This window comes from Dicentrarchus labrax, unplaced genomic scaffold (genome assembly GCF_905237075.1).
Source record: "Dicentrarchus labrax unplaced genomic scaffold, dlabrax2021, whole genome shotgun sequence".
Classification (NCBI taxonomy): Eukaryota; Metazoa; Chordata; class Actinopteri; family Moronidae; genus Dicentrarchus; species Dicentrarchus labrax.
In genome coordinates this window covers 13,075,037-13,098,778 of record NW_026136713.1, presented here as the reverse complement: position 1 = coordinate 13,098,778, position 23,742 = coordinate 13,075,037, and the positions used below count along the sequence as shown (strand labels likewise).

General features: G+C 39.5%; 1 protein-coding gene across 3 annotated transcripts in view; it reads right to left on the bottom strand.

Annotated features, from left to right (window-relative positions):
• frmpd3 (FERM and PDZ domain containing 3) overlaps positions 1-11,580 on the bottom strand; it is an 84,767-nt gene extending 73,187 nt beyond the window's left edge. For all 3 annotated transcript variants that reach the window (XM_051420377.1, XM_051420382.1, XM_051420378.1), the window contains exon 1: positions 11,054-11,580. The gene's annotated coding sequence lies outside the window, so the exon portion shown is untranslated. The remainder of the gene's footprint in view (positions 1-11,053) is intronic.
• Positions 11,581-23,742: the final 12,162 nt, after the last annotated feature.

Here is a 23,742-nt window from a genome sequence, read left to right as displayed (position 1 = left end):
ACTGTGCTTTGCAACTTAATAATCACTATAATCAAAGAAATAAGTGAGCAGCACTTAATTTTTTGTAAAGAAATCTAACTGTATCAGATTGTTTTATAAAGCACCTGAAGGAAACTACAGTGATCAATAATAAATCCCATTACAATAAGTAGCAATTGTTTGATACAAAATAAGTATTATTTTTTATAGATAGATAGATAGATAGATAGATAGATAGATAGATAGATAGATAGATGAATGAATACTGTGCTCAAAGTTTTGAGAGAAGAAATAAAGAGAACACTGGGTTTCAAACTAAATCAGTCATTCATGCATGGCAGAGTGCTATTTACGTGAGAACATGTTCTGCATAATACCACATTTAGTGTGTCCAATTACATTAAATGTTCATATTGGGCTGCATCCCTTCCCCCAGGGTTATAGAAATTTAGAGGTGGGAGGGGTGGAGGGTTATAAGCATTCACTAAAGCCACTTCTCTATTTTCCTCAAAGAGTCTGAATCCATTAAAAATTTAAATTAGGCTTCTCTGAAGAGAATGAATGTACCCCCACACAATCACGGTGTCAGTGCTGCAGCTTTGGTCTGCATGTGTGTGTGTGTGTGCATGTGTACGTGAATGAGGGGGGTTGGGAAGAATCTCTGTTACAGTAATAACTCCTTGTGGGCTGTTCTAGCTGTGCGTACTCATGCATCTACACACACACACAGTATGTAGTGTGCATGCTAACAGACCTGTGGGCTGAAAGCTACAACCCCCGAAACAGTCTGTGGATGAATATAAACCCTGCCTGTGTGGTTTTCAAAACAATTCAGTTACACAAGCAATCAGTCTGATTCAAACAGAATCTGACATAGTTGCGTTCAGATGCTAATCTGAGCTTTTTGTCTAAGTCGTAACTTGTGTTTGTACATAGACATGTTGTGTTGACAGCAGAATTTAGCAAAGCTTTATGCAAGAAAGCATCACCGTCTGCAGGGGAATTACACAGTCTGTCTTCACTCAGTTAGCAGAATACTGAATCCACATTCTCATCTGCTCTGCACTTTATTGTCCTAGTTTTAAAGTGGCATAACATGGAAATGCTCAAGTAAAGTACAAGTACATTAATTTGATATTTTCAGTATATGTGACAGCACAGAAAAGATCTATATGTGTGTATATGTGTATAAAACATGATAGTGCCACATCTCATGCATACACATATTTTCTCATAAATATATAATTCTGTGTGCGATTGTACCTAATTATACTCAAGCAGATGTATGGACTATTAAAAAAACTGTAAATGTGTACAGGTGGTAATGGTGATTACCTGTACAGTGCACTTTATATAGTTTTTGGCTCTTACATGTCTGTTGGCATCATGATTCTGTGCTAGTTTTACAACCAGATCTTTGGCAGTTTGAATCAGTGTAAAACTTTTATAAAAACTGATACTGCTCTGGTGCTGTGGTTAAGACCGAACCTCACACCTCAAAGTTTTATTCTCGTCTGTTTTTGTCTACTTTTTTTTTAACTAACATTTTAAAATAAATTGTGTTATGTCAATTTACAAAATTGTTTGGGCAACACTGTTACAATCAATAACGTCAAAGTGTTTCATTCTTCTTACACCTTTGAAGTGAAGCCCCGTATTATAAGGAAATGTTATATCTTTGGTTTGCGCTGCTTCAGGGAGGGACCAGCAGGCACATCAAAGAGCATCAGATCCCTCCCAAATCTCCACAGAAAGACAATAACAGAAGATTGAGATGAATCCTCACTTATTTTCTCCAACAAATCACATGTACCAGGAGAGATCTCCTCAGTACTCACTCTCATTAGCTGATTTCGTTTGAGACAACAGTTTTCTCAATCAGGAGCAGGGTAGTTCTCTATTTGCAGGGATTATTTTTTGCTTTTAGATTTTATTTATTCAAGTTTAGAATTAATATTCAGTCAGTAATGCACTAAGAATGCTGCAGGCACACATGTAAATGATTCTGGCTTTTGTATGGCATTTTTAAAATATGAACATAATGAGTATAATTGTTTCGTCTAAAAATATAGACAGAACACAGTGGGCCAGGTATTGAATAAATACAATTTTAATGATTTCATTTTGAAAGTAATTACAGCGATAGAAGAGTAAATCTAATTATTGTAGATGCTGTGGCAATTATTTTGATGATATTTTACAAAAGTGTCAGTATCAGAGTGGGGACAATTGAACACTTAGGACAGTACATTCAGTGTGTAATCTATGAACCGACACAGGTGCTTTTCTTCTACGTCACCCACCTGCTGATAAATCCAGGCATACTCTAGTGTATATCTATAATGTAGCCTCTATGATGATGTATAAACCATGCATACATATGGAAAGTGTTCTTTATACCACTTCCACGCAGGTATCCACGCATGGTGAGTACTGGTACACAATGCGTACCCCACGTAGTCCTTTGAGTAGTGTGATGTTGTGAGATGGCTCTTATTAAGAACTTTATTCTTGGATACAATCTGTAGTTTTAAAAAGAAAACTTCACTAACATAGGCATGTATGTGATTAACAACCTTTTTTGACAACCCTTAATTGCTTTCTTTCGAGTAAATAAGTTTGTCACTGCATTATGATAATTATTATGATAATAGTCGTTATAAATAATCAAATGCATGATGAAGCGTCACTATATAAAGGCTGTAGCCGTAAGTAATAGGTATGCCAAATGATACAGTGGCTGCTTTAGTGCTGCTAGAAGATATTACTATTGCGTAATTTAGATGATAACGAGTATTTAGTGATCATTTGAAATCAGACCACTTTTTATTAATCTCCTCCAGCATCCGAAGCTGCCTCTGTTACCTTCTGCCATTCACCTTACTTCATTATTCATTATCTATTGTTCATACCATAGTTTGTCCAAATAACACGTTTTCTTTTGTCAGTTTGATCCACCATTACCTCCAGTTCACGTTCCATAAAATTGTCCTTCATATGCAAATCAGGCAATTGTGGGTGTCACCAGCCATTGACAGAATGGTCAGAAGGCAGAATTTCAGGATGACTGAAATGTACGAGGGAAAAACACGTAGGAATAGAAGTATGTGAGATTTTATAAATCTGACGAAAATACTGCATAAGCATGTTTCCTGTTTTGTGCGAACACATATTTCTACATCTAAAGACACACAGAGTTTTATGCATCTGGCCCCTGGTTTCTGTATATATTTGTTTTTGAGGTCAAACACAGTGGTTTCCATTGTAATTCAGTGTAAAACAGTTACTGTTAAAAAAAAAACGCACAGTTGAAAGTAATTCATCTTAAAGCACAAAATGTATAGGTCTTGGCTGCAACTCTTGGAGCATATTAATACAGTATGCTCAAGCTCCCATTAATCAAATGTAGTTTTGCAATATAATGCAAAATCGTGTGCTAACTTCCTTTAAGCTATTTAGCAAATTGATTTTGTTCCTTTCATTGTTTCTCTCATTTTGCCCTGGAGGCTGCCCACCTGAATACTGAACGTATGGTGGTATGCCTCTTTTTCCTTCTTTCTCTTTCTGTTCTTTATGCTTCTTGACTCGTAAGAGTGCCAAAAATTTGTGAGGTAATGATGATGGAAAATGTGCATCACTGAATAGAATATACGATTCCAATTATTTCTGCATGGTAGAGAAAACTGTAAGCATGGTCGGTCCCGTGTCTGCATACTGAACCCTCCATTTTGTGACACCACAGTTATATTAAGTTTGTTATTTATGTAGAGGAGCGTATAGTTTGGGGAATAGCAACTCAAATGAGTCAAATGCAAATCAATGAAATACAATTGTAGGATGAAAGGAGATTATTGTTTGTATACAATAACTGTACATAAATGGCTCAATTTTGTCTACAGTATAAGCAATGGGTTGTATTGTTAAAATCAGAACACTATCTGCTGTGAAACTCCTCTGCTCATCTTCCTGCTTGCTGCTGTTTATATAACAGATACTGTATCTGTTTGAACTTCTTAACATAGAGCTCTGTCTTATGAACAGCTCAAAGACTTGAGCAACAAAACCAGACAGAAAATCGTGTGTTTTCTTGCAGACTCCTAAACATTTATTAAAAGTGATGTCTTGTGAGTCAAGCAGCAGGGCTACCGAAACCTTCACTCTCTGCTACTATATCTGTTTTAGGAGCGAAACAATTCAGTTTCTGACAGCTTGTTAGCAAATGGCCCACAAAGATGATCATTATTAGGGATGTGTCATCGGAGCTGCGAGGCAATTAAAATATTATCAGGCTTCTTAAATCTTTAGCCATGCCTAAAGTGAGGCAAGATTGTTGTAGTGCATGACAGTGAAAAGCTATCCATGCATCCCTACTATTTTTTAAACCTCATCTCAAAATACTTAAAATGCACTGTCAAAATCTACTTTCTAACACTTCCAGCAGATTGTTTCCTCCTCTGCAGGGGGAAAAAAAAAGATCATCAATCATCTTCAACTTCATATCCATGTGCATCTCTTTTTGTTGCCTCTGTCTGTTTCTCCGACTTGCATCAGACTCGAGGAATATATTGCTTCTTTTTTATCTTGATCAGACTCTTTTTCATTTTCTGCATATTATCTGAAGACAGATGGTTCACTTTTCTATTATTCTCAATATGTAATGGACATTGGGTAATGGGGAATATGTGTACAAAAGACAGAAGTGTGGAAAGACTATAGTTTTTGTAGTTAATCTTAAGGCTTAGATAAGATCTATTCTGTGCTGTTGCTTTGGGGTAAAACCTTGAGCCTCCAAAATGTAAACTTTACATGAACTAAGGAGAATTTATAAATGTATTTAATGGATGTTAGGGGTAAGTTCATGGAACATGTACATTTGTTCTCAGTTAAACACATTTTAAAACCAAAAATTACCTACATTTCTAGCATGAAAACCGTGATATTTAAACAAACGTTTTACACTGCTTGCCTTGTGTGGACAAGTTCCATTTAATACTTAAAAAGGTAACCATTTAAGCTGCTAAGAATGATGTTGTTGTGCCATGTCCATGAGCCATTTCAATATTGTATGTACACGTCATGTGAACCAGATTTCAAGAAGAAGAGGAAGAAACAACACAACAGGCCCAGACAAGGAGAGAGGTGGGCGATCAGGGTGATGGAGAGTGAAAGAGAGAGAGAGAGTAAGAAAAATCCATTAAATCCTTTTGAAATATTAAGTAAATATATCTGTTTTCAAATACTTTTCCCTATCCCTTTGGTGAAAGACCTACTGTACTGAAAGATTTAGTTCATTCTGGATTTTGGACATGGAGTGTGGACTATGAGAGACAGTCCTGATGGCTCTTCAGTTTAGTATACCTCACTGATCTCCTCATTTCTCCGGCAGTACACACCATCTCTGCCCACCACTTCTCCCTCTGTGTACAGCTTACCCCCTGGCTATTTTTCTAAAGCTGTCCTCACCTGCAAAATGGAGTTTTTGTTACGGCACACAGATCTATAGCACATTTAAAATCCCTGTGTTTTTGCTGTTGACAAATGAAAAGTGCAAGTAGGGGTGCGAGCTGAACCTGCAGAAAACACTGCAGTCATCTGTTTTCTACGTGGCTGCAGAAAGACCTGTACAGACACAAGCTCAGGTGGACTAGATGGGTGTTTTGTGATGCCCAGTCGTGAAATACAATGGATATTTTAAAACAGCCTTTGGAGCAAAATGTGACAGAGAAGGGAACATGAAACCACAGTTAATAATGTAATTAGCTTTATGGCCCTTGGCTATGTTTGTACCCTCTGAAACAAAAACAAAAAGTCATCAACATGATCCTCACAATAATGATTGTGCTTTTACTTTGTGCATGTGTGTAAAGCATACATATTTATGTGCAAATGTGCAAGATTTTAATTTTGTGTGAGCGAGAGAAAATGCAAATACTATCCCCGAAGACTCCACATATCTCCCAAATGATGCATGACCCCGGGCATTTTCAGCTATGGCTGTTGCTTGACTGTGGACATGAAGCCTCCATTTTTGGCCTAAGAGCTTTTAAAGTTGGAGAGAGATTTTGTTCCATGGGTATTTATGTTAATTCATTCAACCATTACCCTTTCCCTGTGTTCGCCCTTAAAGTGGAATAATACTATGATATATACCTCAAAATGAACACTACATCAGGGAACATGGATAGGGACAAGATTTAGGCCACGCTGAGATAAACTATAGGCCTTTGTGAAAAACCACAGCTCTCAGTACGGCAATGGGTTTGCCAGTGCATAAGGCTCCAGAAAAATAGCTGAACCTTAACTTTTGCCAGACCACAACGCAACATCATCTGGCAAGCAGCAAATATAAGCAAGCAAACATTGGCTGATTACTTTGTGACATAAATTCCATATGTTTATATTTCAAGTGTTAAGAATAAAATGATTGCCAGAGAGTTGAAAAAAATCATACACTGCTGTGGAGCGTTTTGGTTTCTGATCAGCCTTCACACTCATGGAACTTTTGCTCAAACTAGACTTTGTGGATCATATTTTATGTACCTGAAGCAACATCATCAACACAGTCCCTTGCATCAAATGACCAGTGTGTAGTATTTAGTGGCATCTAGCATAGTTGCAGAAACTCCCCAGCTTCATCCTCCCCTTTCAAGCTTGAAGGAGAAACTATGATGGCTGTGATGTGCGTGAACGTCCCCTCTAGAGCCAGTGTCTGGTTTGTCCATTCTGTGCTGCTGTAGAAACATGGCGGTTCAACATAGCAGACTCCATGGAAGGCGACCCGTGGCACTTCTAAGGTAACGATTCTCATTTTCAGGTCATTATACACTAATGAAAACGTAGTTATGCATATTATATCCCATTTCTGACAATAGATCCTCTTAAATATTACACACTAGACCTTTAATGCGATGTTTTTGGTCTGAATGCAGGCGTGCTGGTGGCTCTGTGAGGTTGTACTTTGGCACAGCATTGCTTGGAACTAAATGCTAATGCCAGAATGCCGACATGCTCACAATGACAATGCTAACATTAACATTAACATTAATATTCAGCAGGTAAGGTTCACAATGTTGACTGCCTTTGTGAAGTACAGTTTGCTGATGGGAATGTCATGATAATTTGCAGGTGTTCGCTTATAAACCAAAGTATTGGACAAAAAAATACTTTGTGGTGGTAAATGAAAATCCAGGAGATCAAGTTATTAATTGATCCTTTGGAGGATGTGAATGTGTGTGACGCACTGACATTGCCATCCCTCTAGGTTTAAGTGTACACTTATGTCTGGAAAAGCTTCTAGATACAACCTCTCTTTGCCATTGATGCAAAAAGCTAGTCATAGCACACACATATCTTACAATCTAGTGTTGAAAGTGTGGTTTTATTTTTGCATTTGTTGCAAGTGTTTTTATCTTCTTTTTCCCAGTTGATAGTTTGGGATCCTGGCCAAGTTAGGAAATTACTTCACACTGCACTGCTCTGCTGCGGAGCACTAGCGTGATTCTCAGAAATACGCTGGCACAAAAGACCAATTAATATGCATGTTGTTACTCTGATATTTATCGCCCCAGTAACACTGCCAGTTTATTACTGTGGTTGTTGGGGTTTTTTTTTCTCGTGTACCTGGCCTACAGCTTGGCCGGATTGGCCCTCAGATACGGCAGCAGAAACAGCTGGTTGTCAGGGGTGACCACAAGAGTGAGCGAGCGAGCGAGCAAGTGAAGAATAAAGAGAAATTTATTCTACACCTTTTTTTGAGTGGATACTCTTTTTGCTCATGGGCTATCTATCTATCTATCTATCTATCTATCTATCTATCTATCTATCTATCTATCAAATGACTGTTCTTTTTCTGTCTATTCTTTAGAAATACAAAGGGTTTCCATGGGAACTAAATCAGTTGGATCAGTGTTGGGATTTAGCTTTTGGTTGTCAGAGTTGAGAAAAAGGGTTCCTCCCCGTAACCACCAGACTTCAGCAACAAAGTGCCCATCAAAAAAAACCAAAAACTGTCATGTAGGAGTTTTGGATTCCTGTGATAAAATTCAACTTCAGATCATACTCAGTTCTATTCAAGTGTACAAAAATATGTGAAAAGGGTTTTTTACCAGAGGAACCCACAATGGTTTATTCCAGTACGACTAAGCGAGTAACAGCATACAAAAATATCTGATGGTTGACACATTCTCATTGTCTCTTTGTAGATATTGTAATATTTCCCATCTGTAGTTTCATATTAAACAAAGGATAACTGGTGTTATTTTGTAAAAGCCAATAATGGAGTGATTAAAAAAAATCTACTAACAAGTATTGTCTTTGTAGCCAAAGCATGCCACTTAACTCCATCAAAACACATGCAAGATACCATTTAATTGATTGACTTAGCCAGTATAGTTTATCCTGATGTGACTCCACAGCTGCATTTTTTAATCCTCCAGAGCACAGTTTTCTACTGGGCAGACGTCATACAGCATGCAAGGATATAGTTTCATTTTACACTGCTGAAAGCAATAACTTACTGCTCATTGCAATTACAATATCACGTATGAAATGCAACAATGGAGTTCAATTGTTAAGAGGTATTAGCTACATCAGCCTATGGTTGCACAGAGAGTACTCGTTTGCAGGATCATTTTATTGGTGGTTTTGGTTATTTCAGGAGATTTGTAGATAATAATGAAAATATAAAATATATTAAAAAAGCACCTCTTTATAACCACATCTTCTGTTTTAGATCCTGCAGAGCTTTAAATGCTGGACAGAAATAATTTAGCCTAACAAGATTGAAGATGGAGATCACTGCTTCAATTTAAAATCAACTCCAGCAGGGGAAAACAGTTGGTGTGAGTGTGTGCATTCATGCGTTTCTCTGAGAGTGTTCACGTGTCTTACAACAGAGCTATCCACTCGTGCTTAACTACCAGCGTAAAGTGTTTGTGAGACTGAAATAATGTGTGTTGTTTCCCCTCATTTAAATGCCCTCCACTGTAATTGGTGTAATCTGTAGGTTTTATCGAGTGCCAGGTCTGTTTTTATAATGTTCTTTTATGTGCCTCTGCAGAGCTGCCAGCCCATGCCAACTGCCTCTCCTTACATGTGCATCAGACCTTGCTACTTTGATGCTGATTGGATTTTGTAAGAATGTCCAGACTTGGTATTTCTCTGGTAGTCCAGTTCTAATGAGCCATATTATGTGAGGTTGGTATCTGTTTGTGCACTTGGACAAAGGCTGCACCATAAGTTGTATTAATTTGTTCTACCCTACAACCTTGGGGCTATTCTGCTCTCTCTAATGACTAAGCAGAAGTTGACAGAGAAGATAAAATAGCAGCTGTGTGTTATTCGCACACACACAATGTACAGCAAGATCACAGGAAGGATTTCAGGGCTGTTGTGTGCTTTTGATCATATTTCACACATTCAGAAAACTCTGAATATCTACAATTAAATGTCTTTTCTAAAGGAAACGTTACTTGATAACTTGTATTCGAGTGATGCCTGTGCATGTATTTACTGCCTTAAAAAAACTCCCACAATCAACCTACACATGCATTTTCTGCAATCAGACAGCCACTCCATCAAAGGCCAGTCTCACCAGTGTCAGGCTGAGTGGCATCTAGATAGATGTGGCGGTATGGCTTTTAAAATCAACCTTTAAATCAGCCATCGTCCACTCTGAAACACAATGTATAATGGAAAATATTGATATTTTTTGGCAGATGCTGAATGCTGAATGTACCGCCTCTTGAATGAATCATGGCATTGAAAAGAGTGCTCTCTCCCTATCTGACTGCCGGCCTGCCTTGGTGCTCTACCTGTCTCATTCCCTCCATTTGCTCTTGTCCAGTGTCTCTATAACTTGCACAGCCACATGATCAAATCAGAGAAGCCTGGTCATCTAAGTAATGGCTTTCCTTCTGTTGATTCCTCCTGGGTCCATGGCCCTGCGTTCAGTGATGTATGCTCCATACAACGGCACTAGACAGCTCATCTCTCTCAGCCACAGGCACCTCTGAATAAGCACATCCACCCTGGGCCATTCTCTGAAATGCACTTTGGGCCTGCTGCTGCCCCTGTCATTGACATCCACAGAAGGAGAAAAGCACTATAACCATTTTAGAGTCTTGTAATGAGGCTTAGTGGAGGTTTGAGGGGAGGAATCCTCTGTTGGCAGAGGTTGTAAGCTGACCTTTTCCCTTTTCTGTCGGGGCAGCCACAGAAAAGGTGGCAACAGTAACATTCCATCTTTAGTTATATGATTGTCAATGTTCATTTTCACTCTCACCCTCTGTGTGAACCTCTCATAGCTCAAACATGTGTTTTCTCAGTGTGCAACTGTTCAATCTAATTATGCAGCAAATCAGTTTCTTTCTCTGTCCCCAGGCTTCTACCCCAAATTACCACCCTGCTTGACTTGGTGTAACACCACACTCGCACCCAAGAGCTCTTCCTACTCTCCAGCTACAGTAAGCACCCTTTATTCAAACTCCTCTATGGCATTTCATCTAACCTGCCACACCGTGAAATACAGCCTTCAGACTTTAATTGAAAAACTGGCCAAATGTGGTGTGTGGGATGAATATATGAATTACAAATGAAGCACTGAGGAAAAGCAAAGCCAAATGGTCACCCCCAAAAAACAGCAGAAGCCCATAGGATATGGCACTCAAATAAATTATATGAAATGCCATGGACTTTCAATCCCTCTCTTTCTGTCTGTCTCTCTTTTCTTTTTCTTCTCTCCTGCTTACCTCCCTGTTGTTCCTCCTTTATTCCAACTGACATTCCCCATATGTCTGATGGATATCGGACCATGTCCTCCAGGACACATATTCCATTATCATGCTGCCACAGTGCTCATCCACAGACCCATCTCCCTTCTAATCAATGACCATGCAGCACAGCAGGAAAGCACAAACAGGACACTCACAGCAAAACCTTCAGTTAATAATCAAACCAACACATCAACAAAGATGACAATCAAAGAAGCAAAGTAATCTATATATCAGACGACACATTCTGCAGATCAATATAGATGGAAATCCAGCAGAGCAGCCCCAGCTGTGGTTCCTCTTACCTGCGTGTCTCTGTGGTGATACTCCTCTCTGTGGCCGTGTTTGGTGAAGACCCTCGGTCTACACAGCCATGCCCTCCTATATGGGCATGCATCTGTGGGGCAGATCAGAGGTCTGCCTTGTATCTGTCAGCCTGGACAAGAGGAGGGATCAAGGATCAGAGAGTCCTCCCGGCAAGCAGCCCCGTCTAGCGCATCTCCTTGTCTCTCCCGCTCTCCCGGGTCATTCCAGCCAGCCCCTCAGCAACTGCAGAGCCAGGGAGCGAGCGTTCAGGGGGGGATGGGAGGTGCTTAGAGGACTGAAGCGGACATGGAACGGCGAGCAGAGCACCTCCTCCTCCTACATGTCTGACTGCAGCCAGTGGACATGCTACAGCTGGAGCCTCCGTCAACCTCCCGTTTTCTCCCTGTGCATGTGTGTGAATGAGTATGTGTGCGTTTATGTGTGTTTGCGCGTCAGTGCTGGCTCCACTCTGTGCTGTGTGTGAAAACAGAGTCTCTTCCCTCACTGTTAATGCTGCCGGTGGCTCCAAGATGCTGAGGCAGTTGGAGAGATGGAGGGAGAGAGAGAGAGAGAGAGAGAGAGAGAGGGAGAGAGAGAGGTGTGTGTGTGTGGGAGTGGGTGAGGGAGAATGGCCATGGAGACTATAGGAAAGGTTGTTTTCCCTCCTGCTCCATCTATCGGTATCAATTTAATCAGGGATGCATGGTTAATGAGTCACCCATACCCATACGCATGTGTGTGTGAGACACACAAAAACAAAGAGACAAACGCAAAAAGCATGCATTAACATGCATTATCTACAAAAGCAGATAATGCATGTTACCTATTTTGCATGTTAAATGTGTGCAAACAGTCCTTTGTATGTTAATGAGCATGTTCTAAATTGCTGGTTGAGAACTTTATAGCCTACACATACACACACAACCAAACATACACAGAAGATAGCAACATCTAAATAGCAGCAGAAGATCTCCTCAGGCTATCAGTATATCAACAGCGCAGACAACCTACAGCCTTAACAGGCTACCTGCCTCCCTGAATGCCCAGGGGGATGATATATCACACCTCAACAGTGCAGAGGATCCTCTGGAGAGGAGAGGAGAGAAAAAACCTTGCAAGGCAGCTGGATTTGCAAGATTACGAAATCGGAAGATCTCGTGAGGATCCTTCTTGCTTTAATCAATGCATTTGTGACCAAACACTGAGTGGTACCGGACCAATCAGGAAGTCATGACAGCAACCGAGGTGGGCGCAGAGAGAAGGCACTGTTTGTTGAGCAATGGTAGCTTCTAAAGAGGTTAGCATAGATGCTGCTAGTATCACTTATATCACAACTGCAGAGTATTTCTTTATCAAAAGAAGAGCAAAGAACGGCACTGAAGGCTTTTTTCCCTTTCTCCCAACTGGCTTCAGTAAGAGTTTAACTTACGTTATGTCGTTCTTTGATCTGATTGGTTGAAGTTTACCTGTGATAGATGGTGACAGACATATGGTTCATCCAATCACCTGCCAAGTATTTTTGCCAAGTGCCTGCCCTTTTCCAAACGTTTCCAATGATGACTTCCCAGGTGGTTCTGTGTAACAAACCATTTGGCGCAGTTGGTTAGGAGAGGAGAGGAAGGTTGAATAGATATAAAAGCCCTTGCAGTGAAACATACCTCCAAGAAGAACCCAAAAAGCAGGTGGCTCATTTGATTAAAAAGAGAAACAGGGAGAGAAAGAAAAGAAAATGAGAAAGACAAGAGGTGAAATGTTGAGGCTCAGTTTCACTGACTGTGCACTCTGTTTTGTTCTCTGAGCATGCTGTCTGCTCTGCTTTGACTGCCTGAAGAATAAAAGAGGGAGAAAGGGATAAAATGGAGAAGAATGAAGATCTGGAGATAGGAAGAAAAGCTTTTGAAATTGACAGAGAAAGAAATAGAGAGAGGGAAAGAGAGAAATGCAGGCACTAAGACATTTTCACATCTGATAAAAAAAGCGAGACATTTACAAAGCACAAGAGAGGCATACTAAACAACCTCTTCATCTTTTCTTGTTTTCTTAGATTAGTCTTTCCTTATCTTTGCATCCTCTTTAGTTATGTCTTTATCTTTAGCAGAATCCTTTCTTCCCTCTCTGTGTCAGGCTTCGAATTAGGCAAGCCCTCCATTCGGCTTGAATTCGTGATTCGTGTAGAAACAGCAGAAAAAGACAGCAGTTACCCCTGTCACCCTGACAGAAAAGGCTAGAATGTCTAGACAGACAGACATATTCGTAAGCAGTGGAAAGACTCTCTCCTTGTAGGATTTGGGCCTGCAGACAGCCAATTGCAGAATTATATGACAGGACAGTCAAAAGACGGTAACTCCCTTTCACACCAACTTTCTGTCTGTGCTTTTCGTGATAATCAACACCCTTCTGTGTTACAGAAACACTGATTCTCCCAGACGTGAGTACATGACCAATCACAAACAAAAACAGTTCATTTTGTACCTGCTGTGGCAAATTCAAATTATGGAAATTACTTAAACGTGGAAAGGATGTCATGGATGTGAAGGAACTGATTAACAACAGTTTAAAATCATTAACAATGCACCCATTGTAAATCATCCCACAGCAAAGCTTAGTGTATCCTTACTGTATTAAGACCTGATCCCTCAGGGGAAACAGTCCTGCACTGACCTGGGGTCTGCTTTTGAAAGCACTTCCTGACTCTCGGCAGTGTTAATCCAACTCTGTAATCTGCTGCTAAATCAGGTTTTAGGAGTGAGCGGAGGCAACGACTGAGGCAATCTCATGAAGAAGAATCAGCCTCATCCTGTGTGTGGGGGTAATTATGCATGAGGAAGACGGTTAGTGCTGCGTTGGATGTTGGCAGAGAACTAACAGATGGTAATTCCCTCTCACTCCTGCACTTCTGGCAGACCTCTGGATTACAAATGCCCTGGTACCTATATTCACTCATACACATTACCTACTCTCACGCATACGGATGTGACACAGCTACAGCTAGTGCTAGTTACCGTCCCAACTTTAAGAGAAACTGGAAAATCCTTCAACATAAGCAGGATCGTGCCAGATAGAAGTTCTCATAATTGTCCCTTTAATAAAATAAGTTGCAACTAGTGGCTTTGTTTATGGTTAATTCACTAATTATTAATGCCTTTAAGATCCGCAATTAACTATTAACATCCACTTTAGAGATTCCAAGTTTCTAATAAGCGATGAAATTTGTAGTTAGAGTTGTTGTACTGTAGTAATCCAACCTTCTTATAAAGCATCAGTTAGTGTTAATAAAGAATATAAATAAGCTCAAGGGTTACGATGCCAGGATAACTCACGGGGTAGAGCTGGTGTCCCACGTACCGAGTCTGTGTCCTTGCTGCAGTGGCCATGGGTTCGAATCCGACCCCTTTGCTACATGTCATCCCCCCCTGTCTCTCTCTCCCTTTAATATCTTCAGCTTGAAAAAAAAAAAAAAAAGCCCCCAAAAATATACATATATTAAAAAAAGCTCATGTGTTTCTCACCTCCTAGTCGTAACCAAAGTTGGTATGTCATCTGCAATTACATTTACCATTAAGCCAGTAATAAAGGATTCTTTCAATAAGCCAAATCTGTACTTGTAAATGTTAAAACGTTTACCATGTTGATTATTATGACCCACACACCTTACATAGGTGGAAGCAAACACAGAACAACAACTAGCATGAGCAGAAAAAAATAACTAAACTGGCCACAGAAATTCAGCAACTAAACCAACCAAATAAGACTCAGTAACCAGGACCTCAGGAACGACATGGTTCACATACTGTAGTACGGTTGACAGTTGAGGCAAATGATGAGGCTAAACAGTAGGGATGTCCGGATCAAGTTTCTGCCTCTCGTGAGCTCCAGTAGAGTTGAGCCTGGCAGTGCCGAGGGATGATTTCAGCAGCTCCATCATGGACGTTACAAACCCAGCCAAGAGACTCCAAAATACAGGAAAGCACAAAAACATCAGGTTGTCAACAGCCTTCAGAAGGCCAGTAGTAACCGCCACAGACTCAACAGTCAGATGGTTGCCTGCATATATACTCACACAGTCTCTCTTATAGTGAAGAAGAATAACTAACTCCTTTTTCTGGTTTGTTTAGGTGAGTCAGGTGAGGGGTGGAGCTTTGTCGGACTTTTGTTTATATATACACATCCCTTCGGGGATAAATAAAGTATTTCTATCTATCTATCTATCTATCTATCTATCTATGTATTTATATACAGCACATTTCAAACTATAGTGTTCCTTTTTTCCATTAATTACCAAATATTTAAATGTCTGTACTATCTCCCATATACAGTAAGTCCTTCCATTACAGTCTTTTAAACACGCCCTAGCTCTGGAGCTGGATTTCAACCATTTTGTCATATTAAGTTATTATTGGCTTGTGTATTGGTTTTGTCTTTCAAAGCTTTTTTAAAGGTTTGTTTGTGTTTTATTAATCCATCTATAATTGTCACAATAATATTTCAGATTTCTTCTGTGAACTAATGGTAGTGTGTTATTGCTAGTTAAATGTTTCTGTGTGTTTCTGCAGTCAAGGTGGTGTGTCTCCTTTGAAACTTTGGCATGGGCATTTAAAAATAAAAATAAACTTTTGCTGATGAGATGCTACTACACATCTGTGTCCTGTTTACTCATTTTATTGAATCTGCCCATTTCTGCAAACACAAGATGCTGACAGCAGTGTTCTTTTTATGGGACACCAGTGTGTTTTATTTTCATAAAACACACAATGGCATGTTGTGCCATTGTTAGCATGGTGTTAATTTGTAGCTTAGCTTTCTCAGTATAGCTAGTTGGGAAACTAAGAAACAAATAAGTTACAGAGACAGTGGAGTTATGGAGACATGGACCTTTGACAGATGCTCAGATATACAGAGTTTGTATACGGAAAGTTCATAGACCACTTTGCTTGGAAGTGTATGCCTCTGACATGAGCCAGTTGGTCTTGGAGGCATTTCTGGACTACAGGCATGTAGCAAAGACAGAGGACAAGTTTGGCACTTTATGGCTGGCCTGGCCCTGGTCTTAAAGGCCAATAGCTTTGAACAGGGTGCCACTGATTTGGAAAAAGATTTCACTGTTTCGGAGAATGCCGGGAAGGCTTTGCAGAGACACTCAGAGACAAAAGAAAAGATTAACTTACTCAACTCAAAGCTTCCTCAGAGTGCGACCAGAAACAGGACACTGTTACTTCCACCTGCAGACATACTGCACACTGAATGTAAGTTTAAAAAAAAACGTTTGTCAAAGTGAAAGAACATTTCAGTGAAATTACTAGAGGAAGGAGTGGAGCCGTGACCGGCTGCTGTGTTTCAACTTCACTGAAAGAGAAAATGGCTTCCCTGTCAGAAAAGAATCTCTGCTCTCCGGTCTGCTGCGAAATCTTTGTGACTCCTGTCCTCCTGTCATGTAGCCACTGCTTCTGTGAAGAGCTGGTGGAAGTAGAAATTGACTCGTGAGTGTCCACTTTGTAAGAGAAGATTTGGAAAGGAAAGAACCGCCTGTAAACTTGGCATTAAAGAATCTGTGTGAGGTTTTCTTACAGGACAGAGATTCAGAGGTTCTCTGGGATGTTCACTCTGAGAAACTTAAACTCTTCTGTCTTGACCATGAGCAGCCAGTGCGTCACATCTGCAGAGATTCCAAAATACACACCAACCACAGATTTAGACCCATCGGTTACACTGCACAGGAGCTCCAGAGATCTCTGAAGGACTTTCAGGACAAACTGGAGCTTTTCACACAAGTTAAATTGAAGCTTGATCAAACAGCAGAACACATTCAGGTCCAGGCCTGACACACAGAGAGGCAGATTATGGAGCAGTTAAAGAAGCTTCATCAGTTTCTACAAGAGGATGAGGAGTCCTGAATGGCTACCCTGAGGGAGAAAGAGTAGCAACAAAGTCAGATAATAAAGGAGTGTATTGAGGCTCTAAGCAGAGAGATGGGAGCCCTTGCAGACACAGTCAGAGCATCAGGGGAGAGGCTGACGTCTCATTCCTTCACAACTACAAGGCTGAAGTGGAAAGAGACCAGCAGTGCCCCATGCAGGAGGATCCACAAATGCTCGCAGGAGCACTGATCGATGTGGTCAAACACCTCGGCAACCTGACCTTCAACATCTGGGACAAGATGAAGATGAAGGAGACTGCCTCCTACAGTCCTGTGATTCTGGACCCAAACACAGCTGTCTGAACATCTGACCAGTGGGAGATGTAGGGAAAGACAACCGCTTCCTGAAAACCAAGAGAGTATTAAAGAAAGAAGAAAGGGCTTTTGCTCAGGGACTCACAGCTGGGAAGTCAAGGTTGGAGACCATAAAGGCTGGTTGCTGGTTGTGTTAGCACAGTCTGTGCGCAGGAAGGGACTCATGCAGTCTGGACTATGGAGAATACGGTTCTATAAAAATAAATACTCTACATGGTCATTACCAGCTCAACCTACTGTTCTCCCAGTGAGGGAGAAGCTCAAGAAAGTCATAGTGAATCTTGACTAGAACAAAAGAAAACTCATTCTCTGATCCTGATACTAATACACACATACACACCTTCACACACATTGTCTGTTGGTGATACTGCCAGTGAAGGTCTCTGTAACAGTGAATCACTGTGGTTAGTTAGAGCAGGGATTCTTAACCTTTTTGGGGGATGGAGACCAACAACAACTCTGGAGTTGGATGGAGGGGTGCCATCCACACATTAGGCAAACCTACTTGTATGTTTTCAGCAATTATTGTCAGTAACCACCTATATTATGTATGTATAAATGTAAAATCTGTTAAAAAAAAAAAAGTGCAGTCTAGTGAACAGTGCTTCCACATTTATCAGTCAATGCATGGACTGATACCAGGTTGTGGTCATTGAGAACCTCTGAACTAAGGGATCTCTCTGTCTGTCTGGACAGACAGAGACATCCAGCTTAAGGGGTCAGAGCAGCACCTAAATGTGTGTTTGCACTGGTGTAATATTGGCAGTGAGGGTGAGAGTCTAGAGATGTAATAGGAAATTAAAAAAGGCTATTTTCTGAATGATTTGTGTAATTGGAATAAGGAGAGATATTCGATTTCAAGTCATGTAGGTTTAAGATAGTATACAACTCTATACATTTGATAAACTGGGTGGAACTTCCTCCAACAGCTTTTTGCACTCAAAAGTATATTGGTGTATATATATATATATATATATATATATATATATATATATATATATATATATATATATTGATCGGTATTTGCTTTGTTGAGCTTTATTGATCCGATCCGATCTTTTGTTTTACACCAGCTGTCACACAACTGTTTTTCCTCACCAAGATTTCATGCACGGTGCAGCCATCGTCAACATTCACTGTTTCTTTCCTCCACTCTGCTCTGTTTGTGAGAGAGAGCAGGAGTTTCACCATGGGCAGGGCTGCCTGTGCTTGAAAGAGAGAGGGTAGAGATCTGACACAACCACACTCAACACGCCACTGCAACTGCAACAAAAGAGTAATTAATTAATGTAATCCGTGCAGAAGATGTAGAGACGACAGAAAAAAAACACAAAATACAGTTCATAGTGAAACTCCCTCCAGACAGCGAAAAGGCCAAAAAGATTACAGTTGTTTCAAACTTTAATGTGTAAAAAAAACTAAACAAAAACATGGAACATGAAACAGGAACGGCGTTGATGCAGGCATTTTGTTTCTTAGTGCAATGCAAAACTATTTATTTGTCAAGCATATACATTGATTGGGTTGATTTTAATGACTTAAATGTATTTGAAGTGTGCACTGTCTAAAGAAAATATTGAATCAATATCAGCAGATACTCAATATTTAATGACTCAGATTGGATTGGGGGCTAAAAACCGTTGATCCCTATTCAAAAGTGAAAAAAATAAAATCACACCCAATGTAAAAAGGAGTATTTTGAGCTGGTAACCACCACAGTTGAGCAGTTTTCTGGGACGTTTTCATATAGGATATTTGTGCAGGTCGCTGTCCAGTGTGACTCCATTACAGGTGTGACATCATCTGTAATAGCAAGTATTCGTCACAGAGATGTCGTCCATCTCTGTGACATCAGGTCGATTTGACCGCCTCCCATTTTAGCCACGGACCACTCTGCTTCACGGAAAGGTTTGTTGCTTTTTCTGACTTCCTGTCAAACCTGTTCTTTATTTCTGTCACAGTACAGCTCTCTGATGATGCAGTGTTGACAGCTGTAGTAATATCAACTTTTTCCACTAATGCCACTACTGACACTGCAATTTGTTTTGTTTTCATCTTCTAATTTCAAATAGCAGGACAAGATCTTCACTGTGAGGTTCTTCTTTTTACTCTTGTTTTCTTCATTTTTGTCAATTAAATGTGCTCCTAAGTGGTGCACCACAGGTGGCCCTATATAGCAATTTGGGGGCGCTGATTTTGCTAATATTCAACTCTCACAAACAAGTTTGTACAACTGAATCAGACTTGGAACTCAGTACAAGCAAACCTGATGGAAAAAAGAGATTTTAGGAGCAGAATGCAAAAATGTTCTGTAACACTAAAGATTACAGCCTGCCAATTATGGCGTCAGTTTTAGTATATATCTGGCGTACTTACTGGGCCGAACATGCAGATACAATAGAAGAAGGCAAGAGGCTGAGGAATAAGGGGATAACAGCTTGGTGTTTAAGAGGCACATTAAAATAAATTACACTGTAGGCTTTTTAATAATCACAGTACTCTAATATTTTTATTAGGTCATATAAGACAGGGAAATGGAGCAAACTACATAACAGTATTGATAACTATAGCTATATGTATATGTTTCCTAAAATGATAATCAAATTTTGTGGTCCAATGTGAGTAACAATCAACGTTTTCCTGTCATAAGGTGAAAACCAAGAGTTGGACTTTTACCTTCTGAGGAGACTGTAACACGTCACTCATTTAAAATCAACCTAATATCATGTTTAAGGGACAATCAAGTGTGTGACCATACTCCATGACTTATGAAAATAACTTGAAGTGTGCCTTGTTTAATATGTTGTTGTCCTTATTTTAAGTAGTTTTTATAAGGTGAGCTCTGCTATATGCACAGTGTTGCTATTCCTGTTTAATGTATTTAAATGTGTCTTTTATATCTGTCATTACACCTGTCCAGGGACTGCAGGTGAAAATTAGCCAGGATGGTTAAACTGGCACATTTACAGTCATTAATATGTCCCTGTAAATGCCAGAGCATTTGCACATGGCACTACACCTGTGTTTAAGGGGTGTTCCCAATGCTAAAATCAATCGGCCTCCTGCCTCCAATTTCTGACTTCACACCTGATAGTTAAGAAAGTTTGGTGCATCTGTTTTTTTTTGTTGTTTTTTTTTCCCCCTCCTAACAGAAAAGTAAGAGAGAATATAAGAGGAATTTATGGGAATGTTGCTACATGAAGCCAAATATATACATTATACAATAATCTATCTATATTTTGGCTCCTTTTTATGATATAGCTATATAGCTGTTGAACATACAAATTAAGCCTGGTGCCCTATGTATACCCAATAACTGTTTGATATGCATCATTTAAAAAGTACTTACAGTGGGGTGTAATTTATTTCTAGGTCCTTCATAAACGCAGATATGTTACTTGCTTATCTACAGCATTTTTTATTCCCTTGTATCTACCAAGTTGCCCAATAAGTATTTCATTCATACTCCATATCTTCAAAGTATTTGCACTGTACCATATTACAAAACGGCACTTATACCGTGTATATATACACATCAGCAAGCATGTATGATAAACACATAGCTTGTGGATGTTTAATTTTCTTCCAACACATCAAATTAACATTTACACAAGGCTTCACCATGACAACTGAAGATTTAAAAAAGCATGTTCTCCAATATCACAGAACCTGTTTAGTTTCACACACACTAACACTAACTCTAGTCTGAGACTAGTGTGTGTGTGTGTGTGTGTATCCACGCAGATACACACAAGCACACATGAAAACCCCTAACAAATCCAAAGTTCTATCAGCGGTGACCTTGCCAGAGGGTATCTAGCAGCTGCTTCCATGGAGAAGGTGCTGATTGTGATCGTAAAACTTGAAAGTCTTTGATCTCAACAGCATGGAGGATTAACAGTCAATTAACCCTTTGATCACTTCTGATCCCTGCAGTTTACGCTGTATATCCCATATATACAGCACATACTGCACAGACAGATGCCCCGCTGCTGGATAATGGCTCCATTATCTCCTTCATTGGTCAAATTTACACCGCAGATTTATGTACACACAAGTCGATCTTCCTCATCCTCCTCATCATTTCCAGGGGTCAGGTGTTACACAGCCTGGCGTCGGCAGTTCTGTGCATCTATTGGATTTCATGATTGGCTGAGCAATGAAAACAGAATGAGATATAGGACAGTTAATATCCACACTGACCCTAGGCTGAACTGACATGACACCCAGCTGTACCGCCTAATGACATATTGACCGACTGTGACAAAGCCTGTAATGAAAACATACAGACTCAAAAAGAATAAAACAACACAATCATTTCCCCCCACTCTAGACACAAAGAATGACATCTGTGAAAGAAATACTAAGCATGCAGTGATTCTTTTCATATGATGTAATGCTGCGCTTCGAAAAGCCCATTTATTTTCCTCTCATTTCCGAAGGAGATTTTGCACTTACCTTTTTAAATGGCAAACTGGAGCTCTCATACTCCAGGTCTTTATGTTGCTGAATGTGTGATGGAAACTACCATCAGAAGTTGTTAGTACCTGTAGTAGAAGATCAGTTTATTATTAATTATTTTGAAGTTGACATTTTCGCTGCAAAAGGTCTAATACATAAAGGTGGCATAAATTTGATTTTGATGAATTGGTCAATTTATTTCTCTCTTATATGCATAGAAGTTTTGTTCGTGTTCTGAATGCTAAAAAGACACCAGCTTAAATGTGTAACATTTAGGAGGCTCTATTGGCAGAAATGGAATATAAGTTTCATAGGTATCTTTTTTCATTAGTATATAATCACCTGAAATTAGGAATCATTGCGCTTTCGTTACCTTAAAATGAGACAAAATTTCCATGTTTTGAACCATGTGTTTCTCCTCATGTTGATCATGTCTTTCTTAAAGGGAAACTTTGGTATTTTTCAAACTTGAACAACAGTGTTTTAAATTCGGGGCAATTGCACGTCGTCATTGTACGTTCATTATAAGTGCTTACTATGTTATTGTATGACTTTGATGTTTTTAATTGTTTAAAACACCAAAGTGTCACAATGTTTCTGGTTTAACAAAAAGGATCTTACTCATTAACAAAAAGATCTGTCTCTGTCGGGATCCTTTTCGTAATGTTGACAGGCATAAAATAGAGTCCAGGTTGAAAAATACTTAAGTTTCCCTTTAATTTCAAGACAGTAGTGCTGTCTCATTTGTTTTTCCAGTGCAGCTGTATCCGATTCAATACAGAATTTAATTAAGTCAATTAAATTCAGTTAAAATTAGTTAGGTTCAAATTACTTCTGTTCAGTTAAATTCAAATTAGCTCATTACTCTGTAATTTAGTGAGTGAAATTTGGTTCGCAGACAGAATTCACAATAACAAAAACACACATTAAAAGCACAACAGAACATGTAACACTTGACCACACATAGTATTAGACTGCCATTGGAACATATGTTATTTGTTTAGTTAAATTCAACAATCAGAGAGGACAAACTGGAACGCTGTACATGTTATTGTCTACAAAAAAAATCAATAATTTGTGTTGTGTTGAAGGATGGTTTCCTGCTGGGTTTTGTCCATGCCTTTTCAGTTATCCACCAATTCCCACCAGGTCAGAAAGAACAATCATGCAGTGTTGTGTGTGTGTGTGTGTATTGTGTGTTTGTTTCTGTTTTAGGTTAAACCAATTGTGCTGCACTAAAGCGATAAAAATATAGCTCAGGGCATTGTCCTTTGAAAAAAGCCTCAATCCAATACAATATATATCTTCCTATAGGCCTTTGCCCAGGCATATCAAGGACTTGGCTATTATGGGACTAAGTCTTAAAATAGCCTTTGAGCTCCAACCAGTCAAAGAGCAGCACATTAGACAGACAGACAAAAAGTAGGCATGTTAGTACAGAACGTTGGGCTCTGGGGATGCTGGGTCCCGGATCAATTTGAGGGTCTTTTTGAACCTACACAAAACAATCTTGCACCCCCTGCCTTTTGTCAAAACAACAGGAGGTCTGGTTATTACTGATTACAATTGGCACTCATGCAGAGCTGAATTTACATGGAGCACACCGTAGACTAACAAATACTGGCTAAACTTCCTGTCAGAAGATGAATCAGGAGCCTGTGTAGCAGCATAGTATGAGAGACTGCATGTGGTGTGGCCCCTCTAAAATGACTGAGCCAATCAGATAATCTGATAAGAAAGCCAAGTTAGTGGTGTGCATTACCATCCATTAAAAGTGGTAGTTTTTTTTATATATTTATATTTACTATACATGGCTGCTCATCATTTAACTCCATTATCTCTACATCAAAATTTGATCTTGTCATTCAACATACGTGAAACTTGTTTTCGCATTATCACAATTTCTCTCATTAGGAGGAGATAATAAATCAGTTTTCTCATTACTTAAATTAGGTAAATGATCTTTGGTGAGATCACAGATTGTGATGATCAAGTGAT